Below are 12,199 nucleotides of genomic sequence, written 5' to 3'. Positions count from 1 at the left end.
GCAATCATCATTAAATAACCGTTTACCATAATTTACAGAATGAAAGAAAGGCGAAACACACTTCAATAACGCATTTTGCCCTTTGTAAACTAATGAACTGTTTACCATATTTCATTTTGCACATTGTATTTTCGGAACCTCGTTTAAAATATTCATTGCTTATGAAAGCAGAAATCTGGGGCAACTTTTTTTTAAATTAACAGGATTGGTCAAAGCACAGCATAAACTGCTGGCGAATGTAACTTTTCCGCCAGCAGTCGAACCGGGTACTTGTCGCTTCTGACGTGAACTTGACAACCGCTACACTACGAAAAACTCTGCGTCACGGCTCGCAGAGAATAGAATCAATAGTGAACAAAATATCACACGGTGCTCATTCTCAGATACAATGCAGTCAACGTTTACATCAAGTGAAATAATGTTTTAGTGAAATGATCTGGAAGTATGTGTTACTCGTATTTGTGCCTCTAATTAAATGTTGTGGCGTTTGACTCCCGTTCATGTCTGTTCTTCCTCTGTTGATAAAGAAAGGAGGGCATTCGTTGACCAGACTGCACTGCGGCTGATTTTGTGAGCTCATCCTTTATATTGAGTGATGCTGTTTAAGGTGAACCAATCAGCACAGAGGGTGTTCACTGGTCAGTTCCCCTGTGTTGACCGCATTTGTACAGCGGTTCCCGTAGTGTAGTGGTTATCACGTTCGCTTTACACGCGAAAGGTCCCCGGTTCGAGACCGGGCGGGAACATTATGTTTAAACTTTCTGTGGATGAACAGCCAGCGGGTTTGTTCCGAATGACAAAAGAAAATTGCTGTAAATCTGAAATAGAAACGGAAAATGCTGGAAATTATCAGGAGGTCACTCAGTATCTGTGGATAAAAATACAGAGTGAAACTTTCAGGTCAATTAACCATCGTTCGAACTGGGAACGGAAGAGATGCATGGTGAGATTATTCTCTTGTCAATAGGGCTAAGCGGCTTCCCTCTTATTCTTTAATTTTTCTTTACTTCACTTCACTAATCAGATACATTTGAGTGAGCGAAAACTGACCCACAGTGAGGCCCATTTCACCTTTTGTTCCCTTTTAATCCCTGGAATCTCTGATGCCCTGAAGTTCAGAAATGTAATTCATTAATCTGCAGGGTGGCCGTCAGTAAGAAACCTTTTCTGTCTGGATCCGGGAGAGGAGCGCGTTTAGGCTCAAGATTGCTGCTACTGTCGATAGATTTTTGTGAATAAGTTTATTAAGGGTTACGGAAACAAAGCGGGTAAATGTAGTGATGATACGGCCCAGTCCTGATCTAATTGAATGGCGCAACAGGCTCGAGGGGCTGAATGGCCTCCTCCTGTTCCTATGGAGTCGATGCAATGCACCCGAGTGCTGGAGTTTTTCCGGTGTGCAGTGGTTATCGCATTCCGCTAGCACATGAAAACTCAACGGTTCGAAAGTGGGTGGAGGCAATTTAATGCCTTTTCTCCATTCAAGTTTAGTAAATATGAAAACTGTAGTAATCTGAATGCTTGGTTCAGTATAAATAAAATACGCATTGACAGGCGACTTATACCTTTCAAATGGCAGCGTTACTGTGAGTGAAGTAATTCTCAATGATATTTCCCATATAGGACACAGATAGCGGGACTTTAAGGAGGATTTGGGGAAAGTTGGCGATGATTTAGGGAATCTCCCATCGCGTGTCGCTGACTGAAGAGGTCGGTCATATTTTATTTAAAAATTGAGGCTGAGAAGTTTCTCATTGAGAATGTGGAAGCAGAACAATAAAGATTAATAGGAAAACACAAGGTCAGCGACAGGATTCAAATTGGAGTTTCAATCGTTCCAACTGTGTGTCCTTTCAATAAGTAATATAAAAGCGCGTCTGTAAAAATGTCCCCGCCATGTTATGATTCAGGAAACTGAGGCGGGAGTAGAAATAGAGAAATAAAAGCACATGGATATAGAGAAGAGGAAGAGAGAAGGGGAAAATACTGTTTCCACGCAGAATAATGCCGGGACCCCTCTGCTGCGCCTGGGGCGGCCTCCTGCAGCCCGGATACATTAACGTCCTAACAGCTCATTAACTGTAGGAGTGGGACCGGGCGACGCTTCAGAAGACAGGTCGAAAAGGCAAAGACACTTTCTCGTCTCAATGCTCTGATCATGAAGAATAGCCACACACACAAATTCTTTTATCAATGGTTAGATCCTCACTCGGCTCGGTTTGAACCAGCGTTCTCGGGGTCCGATTTTCACTTCGGTGGTTGTTTAAATTTCCGAGAAGTCCGCGGTTCAAATCACAAAGGAGCGCTCGTTTTGCCGCCACTATTGGAAGTTGAATCTTTTGCAATCACCATTAAATAACCGATTACAATAATTTACAGAATGAAATAAAGGCGAAACACACTTCAATAACGCATTTTGCCCTTTGTAATTAATGAACTGTTTACCATATTTCATTTTGCACATTGTATTTTAGGAACCTCGTTTAAAATATTCATTGCTTATCAAATCAGAAATCTGGGGCAACTTTTAAAAAAATTAACAGAATTGGTCAATGCACAGCATAAACTGCTGGCGAATGTAACTTTTCCGCCAGCAGTCGAACCGGGTACTTGTCGCTTCTGACGTGAACGTGACAACCGCTACACTACGAAAAACTCTGCGTCACTGCTCGCAGAGAATAGAATCAATAGTGAACAAAATATCACACGGTGCTCATTTTCAGAGAAAATGCAGTCAACGTTTACATCGAAGTGAAATAATTTTTTTGTGAAATGATGTGGAAGTATGTGTTACTCGTATTTGTGCCTCTAATTAAATGTTGTGGCGTCTGACTCCCGTTGATGTCTGTTCTTCCTCTGTTGATAAAGAAAGAAGGGCTGTCGTTGACCAGACTGCACTGCGCCTGATATTTTTGAGCGCATGCTTTATATTGAGTGATGATGTTTAAGGTGAACCAATCAGCACAGAGGGGGTTCACTGGTCAGTTCCCCTGTGTAGAAGGGGTGCGCAAAGCGGTTCCTGTAGTGAAATGGATATCACGTTAGGTTTACACGTGAAAAATTCCCGCCTCGATCCCGGGTGGGAACATTATTGATTAAACTTGCTATATAGCGACTTTCACGACCTCAGAAAGTTCCAAAGCACTTTACAGTTAATTAAGCACTTTTTGAAGTGCAGTCAGACGCTGTGCATCGGCGCTGATGAGGTCGGGGGGAGGCAGCAGAAGCAGCGACGGGGGCCACGACGACCCGCTTTAGCACGGCGGCCGGCAGCTCCTCAGCGGGAGGCTCGGAGGTCGAACCGGTAGGAGGGGAGGCGGCCAGCGGACCAAGGGCGGGAAAAGCAGGCCCTGGAAGGTCGGACACCGCGGGAGGCTCGGAGGTCAGACTGGGTAGAAGGAGAGCCAGGGAGAAGCAGGCCCCGGGACGTCGGTACCACGGCATCTGAAGATTGTCGGGCAGGAGTGTGGGAAAGGCGGAGCGGGGCGAGAGCGGACCCTATTGTGATGGCACCGATAAAGATGGCTGCCGTCCTTGCGGGCTCCGTGCGTACCAGGCAGCTAAGTGTCCTTTGCTGCTTGGTGCGTTCGGCTCGTTAAGAAAAAAGCATTTCACTGACTGGATTTCACTTGCTTTATTTGGTTATGTGACAAATAAAATTGAAATTGAAATTGAAATTGGATGAACAACCAGCTGGTTCATTCCAAATGACAGAAGAAAGTTATTGCAAATTCTCAAGAGTTCAGGCAGTATCTGTGGATAAAGAAACAGAGTGTACGTTTCAAGTCAATTATCCTTCTATAGAACTGGGAACCGAGAGAGATGTATGGGTAGTTTATTCTCTTGTTAATAGGGCTACAGCGGCTTTTTAATTGTTCTTTATTTCACTTCACTAATCAGATACCTTTGAGTGAGAGTAAAGTGATCCACAGTGAGGCCCATTTCATCTTTTGTTCCCTTTTAAACCCTGGAATCTCTGAAGCCCTGAAGTTCAGAAATGTAATTCATTGATCTGCAGGGTGGCCGTCAGTAACAAGCCTTTTCTCGCTGGATCCGGGAGTGCAGCTGGTTTCAGGCTCAAGGTTGCCGCTAGTGTCGATAGATTTTTGTTGGGTAAGGTGATTACGGGTTATGGAAACAAAGCGCGTAGATGGACTGAAGAAACAGACGAGACCTGATCTAATTGAATGCCGGAGCAGGCTCGAGGGGCTGAATGGACTCTTCCAGTTCCTATGGAGTCGCTGCAATGGAATGCACCGAATGCTGGAGGATTTCTGGTGTGTGGTGGTTATCGCATTCCACCAGCACACGGAATCTCAACGGTTCGAAAGTGGGTAGAGGCAATTTAATATCTTTTCCCCATTCAAGATTAGTAAATATGAAAACTGGAATAATTTGCATGTTTGTTAATATAAATAAAATGGGCATTATCAGGTGAATTATGCCATTCAAATGGCAGCGTTACATTGCGTGAAGTCATTCTCAATGATATTTCCCATATAGGACACAGTTTGGCTTACGGTACTGTAAGGAGGATTTGGGGAAATGTGTCACTGATTTAGGGAATCTCCCGCTCGCGTGTCACTATTTGAAGCGGTGGGACTTACTTTATTTAAACATTGAGGCTCAGAACTTTGTCATTAAGAATTTGGACGCAGAACAACACAGATTAATCAGAAGACACAGGGGCAGCGACAGGATTCAAAATATTTGTTTCAATCGGTCCGTCTGGGTGTCCTTTCAATAAGTAACAAAGTAAGTGCGTCTCCAAAAATGACAGCACCGTGTTATGATTCAGGAAACTGAGACAGGGGGAATAACTATAGAAATCAAAACACAGGGATATAGAGAAGAGGATGAGAGTAGGGAAAATACTGTTTCCTCGCAGAACTAATGCAGAGACTCCACTGCTGCGCCTGGGGTGGCTTCCTGCAGCCCGGATACATTAACGTCCTAACAGCTCATTTAGAATAGCCACATACTAAATGGTTTTACAATGGTTACCTCCTCACTCGGCTAGGTTTGAACTGGCGTTCTCGGCGTCCGATTTTCGCTTCGGTGGTTGTTTAAATTTCCGAGAAATCCGCAGTTCAAATCACAAACGAGCCCTCATTTTGCCGCCACTATTGGACTTGCAGTTGAATTTTTTACCATCACCATTAAATAAACGATTACCATAATTTACAGAATGTAAGAAAGGCGAAACACACTTCAATAACGCATTTTGCCCTTTGTAATTGATGATCTGTTACCTATATCTCATTTTACACAACTTATTTTGGTAGTCTTGTTTAAAATGTTCATTGCTTATGAAAGCAGAAATCCGGGGCAACTTTTGTTAAAATTAACAGGACTGGTCACTGCACAGAATAAAATCCTGAGAAATGGAATGTTTCCGCTGGGCTCGAATCAGGGACCTTTCATGTGTAAGGGAAACGTGATAACTGCTGCACTACGGAAACCTCTGCTTCACTGCTCATAGAGAATAGAATCAATAGTGAACAAAATATCTCATGATGCTCATTTTCAGATTCAACGCAGTCAGCTTTTACAACAAGTGAAAGAATTTTTCAGTGAAACGATTTGGAAGTATGTGTTACTCGTATTTGTGCCTTTATTAAAGTTTGTGGCGTCTGATTCTCGTTCATGTCGCTTCTTCCTCTGTTGAATAAGAAAAGGAGGGTTTGACGTTGACCAGACTGCACTGCGCCTGTTATTTGGGAGCTCATCCTTTATGGAAAGAATAGTGTGAATTGTCATCAGGTATATCAGTTTTAACTTTTATTTTAAAGTTTCACACCTTCCAGGGGAGGTTTATCTGCTGATCTGCCTCATTGTCGATCCATCTGTTCACATCACAACATTCTTCCTTCAGATTCAGCTTCAACAGCGTCACCCATTTCTGGGGCGTTAATCCAGTCGGGGCAATTGGAAAAGGAACGGGAGGCTAAGAGCATAAAGAAAGTGAAAGTCAAGCTGCTGCTTAAATAGAAGCAAACTACTGTGGATGCTGGAAATCCAAATAAAAACAGAAAAACCTGGAAAACGCTCAGCAGGTCATGGCAGCTTCTGTGGAGAGCGAAACCGAGTTCACCTTTAAGGTAGTTGACCTTTCGTCAGAAATGGAATAAGCTAGAGATTTAACATTTTATAAGGCAGTGCAGAGCCGAGGAAAAGTGTGCGGGTGAGGAAGTTATCGGAATCTGTGATTGGGTGGAGGGGCAGGAGTGATTAAACGACAAAATGGATGATGGTGCAAAGCAAAATGTGGTGGTAGTGGGAGAGATAAAGATTAAATTGGAACGTTACCCAGGAGCTGGGTTCGAACCTACAGCAGGCACATGCCCATTGGATTTTACAGTTCAACGCCTTAAACAATCGGCCATTCTAGCAGCCGAAGCACATTTCAAACACTTTTAGTTCAATGTTATAACGGTGTAGGTGACAGATCTGTTTCTGTGTTCTGGCAGGGATCATGGAATGAAACGTTGATAAACTTACGTAGCATTAGCAGTTGCAGTGAAAAAGTCATGGAAATCTCGAAACGGTTATGTTAGTTTTTCAAAGACATGATTCCATTAAACAAACAAGACACTGGCACAGTGTGAGGAAGAAAGGGAGAGACCATTCGATAGGAGAGCAAGAGGGAATAAAAGACGGACCAGTAGAGAAAGGCGGACACGCAGAGACAGAAAGACAGAGAGATAGACATAGACAGAGAGATATTGAGACTGAACGAGAGAGCGACAGGGAAAGAGAAATGCGAAGAGAAAGAAACAGAGGGAGAAACAGAGAAAGAGAGAGAGAAATTATGAGAGAAAAATGGAGGCAGTGTGCGAAGTAACGAGGGACAGAAAAAGTAAAACAACAACGCGGGTAGAAAAATCACTCTCAGTTTAAAATGCAATTTTCCCCGTGCAAGTGGATGAATAGCAAACATTAAACCTGCAGCCGACAACTTTACAGACAATAGACGCACAATACCGCGGATGCTGGGAAACCGAAACAAAAACAGAAAATCTCGGAAATGCTCAGCAGGTCAGGCAGCATCTGTGGCGAGAGAAACACAGTTAATGGTTCAGGCTGATGTCCTGTCATCATGCGCGAGTTGGGTAGGATTGATTGGGGAAAGTCACTCAAAGGGTTGACGGTGGATCGGCAATGCCAAACATTCAAAGGTCGCATGGATGAACTACAGAATTTGTTCATCCCAGGTGGCATAAAAATAAAACAAAAAAGGTGACTCAACCGTGGCTAACAACGGAAATTAAGGATAGCATAATACCCAAGGAGAGGACATACTGGCCAGAAAATCTTGATCCAGACAGAAAAGGCTTCTTACTGACAGCCACCCTGCAGATTAATGAATTACATTTCTGAACTTCGGGACTTCGGAGATTCCAGGGTTTAAAAGGGAACAAAACATTAATGCGCGTCTCTGTGGATCCGTTCATTCTCATTCAAAATTATCTATCTAGTGATGTGAAATAAAGAGCAATTGAGAAGCCGCTGTAGCCCTATTGACAGGACAATAAACTCGCCCTACATCTCTCACGTCTCCCAGCTCTGAAGGGTAATCGACTTGAAACGTTCACTCTGTTTCTTTATCCACAGATACTGCCTGACCTCTTGAGAATTTCCAGCATTTTCCATTTCTGTTTCAGATTTGCAGTAATTTTCTTTTGCCATTTGGAATAAGCAAGTGTTGTTCATCCACAGCAAGTTTAAACATAATGGGCCAGAAATTCAGATCGGGGGCTTGCCGCGCGTGCAAGCCCCGTATATGCACTTACCCGACGCGCTGGCCGTTGACCTCCAGGGACGCCTGTAATTCGATTTTGAAAAAGAAGAATCCCGGGCAGCGTATGACGTCACGCCGCCCAGCAGTGCAGCCAGCGCGAAGCCTGTAGCGCGCTGTGCAACTGAGACACGCCCCTTGAGGTTTCAGTTTAACAGGACGCGCCCCCAATGTTTCTGCCAAGCTGCTAAGCATTTTTACATGCAAAGCAGCAGTTTAAATAGGTTTTTGGAAGTTTTTTGAAGATTTTGGTAACTTTTATAAACTTTTACATTATTTTGAAGAATCTGAAGTAGTTTTAAACAGAATTAAAGCAATTTAAAGACTTTTAAAAGCCCTAAAAGCATTTTTTAAATTCCATTTATTTACTTAGTAATGTCGTCGTCATACGTGTCTTCACACTGTTCCCTTTGGGGAACTGTAATGAAGTGGTGGAAGGGTTTATGGCCATGATTAACGCTCATTCTGTGACCGTAGCCATCTTTGAACCAGCCATTAGGGCGGTTAGTCCTATGGCAGGAGGGTTTTACGGGCTCCCACAAGCTATACAAGGAGGGAGGGCCACCCACACCCATGGACGCAAATATCCCACTGGATGCCAACCGAGAATTTAGAGCCGGAGCTCCAACTCCACTTGCCGGGACTGTCTGGAGCGGGGTTTGAAATCCTACGCTGCTCTAGCCCAGTGGCGGGAATCCTACCCCTATGCCAAAGGCCCAATCCAATTAGCAAAGTGAAATGGCTGGAATGAGCACAATTCACGGCATTAAAAGAACTCACAATTGAACTGATGATGACCTCAGCAATCTCCTCAAGGAGGTGGAGGCACAGCACCTGCTCATCATTCGTAATGAGAAGTCAAAGGCGCTGCAAAAAGGGCAGATGATAGCTTGGTCTTTCAAGTGGCAGCATAGGGCTCCAGTCACGGGGAGGGAAAAGGCGCAGGAAACGTATGGGTGTCACCTTTTGTGCAGAGTGGGCCTTTTGCGTAGCAGTAAGCATCCCTGCCGCTGGGCCAGAAGGAGTAGGGTTTCGAACCCCACTCCAGACAGTCCTGGCAAGTGGAGTCGGAGCTCCAGCTATAAATTCTGGGTGGACATCCAGCGGGATACTTGCGTCTGTGGGTGTGGGTGGCCCCCCCCTCAGATGTGTTGTGGGAGCCCGTAAAACCCTCACGCCATAGGACTAACCACCCTAATGGTTGGTTCAAAGATGGTTACGGTCACGGAATGAGCGTTAATCACGGCCATAAATCCTTCCACCACTTCATACAGTTCCCGAAAGGGAACAGTGTGAGGATATGTACGACGATGGCCTCTTGCACAATGCACTTCCTTGGACCGTCAGTCGCAGATGCGAGGGGGCAAATCGTGCAATTGTTAAATTTTTCATTTTATTGACATGTAAAATGTTGGCCCAGTAATTCCCTTCCAAATGCGCGAGTACGGTTGGGGTACTTACGCGTCTGGCCGGAGGATATGCCGGTTTTCAGCATGCACAGTGCATGTGGGGAAAACTGGCATTTCCTGTCCTCTGAACGAAGGGGTTCAGAGGCAGAACACGTGCGACTGCACAGGCAGCGCGTGCGCAGTAAAATTCGCCGCTTTTATTCATGCCTTCAGTGAGGTCAAGTCCTTACAACTTACACATGAAAAAAGCATGGGTACAGTTGCTCCAGAGGCTGCGGAGGAAGATATTTCTTATCGTGGAGCTTCTGAAAGTATGTATGTCTGTATATATTCCTTTTCATGTTATGTATATATTCCTTTACTTATGTGTATGAATGTATTATTTAATTATGACTTTCAGAGAAAGTAACTTATTGGAAAATCATAATTAAAAACATACATTCATACACATAAGTAAAGGAACATAAAACATACATACATATACGTAAAGGAATATATGCGGACATACATACATAATTACTTATTACTGATGAAAAGTTTCTTTCTTAAAAGTGCTGGAAATGTTACTACATTACTCATTTTAGAACACTCATTTTCACATTCCATTCACACAGCCACAATTGCTCCTTCTACCTACCGTTCTGAAAACCCGTATAAAAAAAAAAAAATTAAACTTTAAAACTTACTTAAAATTTCTTAAAATAACTTCCCTCCCTTTCCCAAACAAAAATATTGCCTTTCAGAAGCTCCACGATAAAATATATCTTCCTCCGCAGCCTTGGAACAACTTTACACATGCTTTTTTCAAGTGTAACTTGTAAGGACTTACCCTCACTGAATCCATGAATGAAATCGACGAAGTTCACTGCGCAAGCGCTGCCTGTGCAGTCGCACGCGCTGTGCCTCTGAACCCCTTCGCTCAGAGGACTGGACATGCCGGCATTCCCCGCATGCTCTGTGCATGCTGAACGCCGGCATTTCCACCGGCCAGTTGCGTGAGTACCCAGACCGTACTCACGCATTTGGACCTGAATTTCTGGCCCAATGTTCCCGCCAGCGATCGATCCAGTGACTTTTCGCGTGTAAAGTGAAAGTATAACCACTACACTATGGGAACGGCTAGGGGTATCCCTTCAACACAGAGGAATTGATCAGTGAACTCCCACTGTGCTGATTGGGTCACCTTAAACAGCATCACTCAATATAAAGGATGAGCTCACAAAATCAGCCGTAGTGCAGTCTGGTCAACGTCAGCCCCTCCTTTCTTATTCAACAGAGGAAGAAGAGACATGAATGGGAATCAGACGCAACAACCTGTAATTAAAGGCACAAGTACGAGTAACACATACTTCCAAATCGTTTCACTGAAAAATTATTTCACTTGATTAAATGTTGACTGCATTGAATCTGAAAATGAGCACCATGGGATATTTTGTTCACTACTGATTATATCCGCTATAGTAAGCAAAGTAGAGTTTTCCATAATGTAGCAGTTGTCACGTTCGCCTCCCATGCGCAAAGTCCCCGGTTCGAGCCCTGTTGGAAACATTCCATTTGTCAGGATTTTATTCTGTGCAGTGACCAGTCCGCTTAATTTTAACAAAAGTTGCCCCAGATACCTGATTTCATAAGCAATGAACATTTTCAACCAGACTCCTAAAATGCAGAAATTCAGGTTGGAGGCTTCCCGCAGGTGCAAGCACCCGACCTGCACTTTTCTACTGCGCCGGCCGTTGTGCTGTGGGCCCGCGTGGGAGTCCGTTCCTGGGCCTCCTCCAACAGCCGGCACGCAGCCCTTGCCTATCCCAGGGGCGCAGTTAGTTCAAAGCGTCCCCTGGGATCACGTAGGCCATGGAGAGCCAATGGTAGCAGGGAATGCTTCTTTCATAAGACCTGTCAAACCTATAAATAATATAAGCCCCAAAACATCACTAAATCTTCAAATAATTTTTTATTTTAAATCACATTTTTAAAATAAAGTCTAAATTACATGAAATAACTATTTTAAACAATGGGCCAGAAATTGGTGAACGGGGCTTGCAGCCCCGTTTCTGCACTTACCCCGCGCTACTGCCGATCAGCTCCAGCGACGCCTGGAATTGGTGTTTCCAGAAGAAGAATCCCGGGCAGCGTATGATGTCACGCCGCCCAGGAGTGGAGCCAGCGCGAAGCCAGGAGCGTGCAGTGCAAGTGAGACACGCCCCTTGAGGTCTCAATTTCACTGGACACGCCCCCAATGTTTCTGTCAAGCTGCTAAGCATTTTTACATGCAAAGCAGCAGTTTAAATAGGTTTTTGGAAGTTTTTTGAAGATTTTGGTAACTTTTATAAACTTTTTAAAATGCTTACATTATTTTGAGTAATCTGAAGTAGTTTTAAACAGAATTAAAGCAATTTAAAGACTTTTAAAAGCCCTAAAAGAATTTTTTTAATTCCATTTATTTATTTAGCAATATCGTCGTCATACGTGTCTTCACACTGTTCCCTTTGGGGAACTGTATGAAGTGGTGGAAGGATTTATGGCCATGGTTAATGCTCATTCCGTGACCGTAACCATCTTTGAACCAGGCATTAGGGCGGTTAGTCCTATAGCAGGAGGGTTTTACGGGCTCCCACAAGCTATACAAGGAGGAGGGGCCACCCACACCCACGGACGCAAATATCCCACTGGATGTCAACCCAGAATTTAGAGCCGGAGCTCCGACTCCACTTGCCGGGACTGTCTGGAGCGGGGTTCGAAACCCTACCCTGATCTGGCCCAGCGGCGGGGATCCTACTGCTATGATAAAGGCCCAATCCGATTAGCAACGTGAAATGGCAACATAGGGCTCCAGTCACAGGGAGGGAAAAGGCACAGGAAACATATGGGTGTCACCTTTTGTGCGGAGTCGGCCTTTTGCGTAGCAGTAAGCATCCCCGCCGCTGGGCCAGAAGGAGTAGGGTTTTGAACCCCACTCCAGACAGTCCCGGCAAGTGGAGTCGGAGTTCCAACT

At 44.4% G+C, this 12,199-nt stretch overlaps 1 non-coding gene across 1 annotated transcript; it reads left to right on the top strand.

Moving 5' to 3' along the window:
- Positions 1-673: 673 nt before the first annotated feature.
- Positions 674-746, top strand: trnav-uac (transfer RNA valine (anticodon UAC)). The gene has a single exon. It is a non-coding gene; the product is annotated as a tRNA-Val (tRNA).
- The last annotated feature ends 11,453 nt before the right edge of the window (positions 747-12,199 follow it).

This window comes from Somniosus microcephalus, unplaced genomic scaffold (assembly GCF_052327205.1).
Source record: "Somniosus microcephalus isolate GS21.2 unplaced genomic scaffold, FLI_Smic_1.0 unresolved_chr4, whole genome shotgun sequence".
NCBI classification, from domain to species: domain Eukaryota; kingdom Metazoa; phylum Chordata; class Chondrichthyes; order Squaliformes; family Somniosidae; genus Somniosus; species Somniosus microcephalus.
This window is presented reverse-complemented; position numbering and strand designations above follow the sequence as displayed.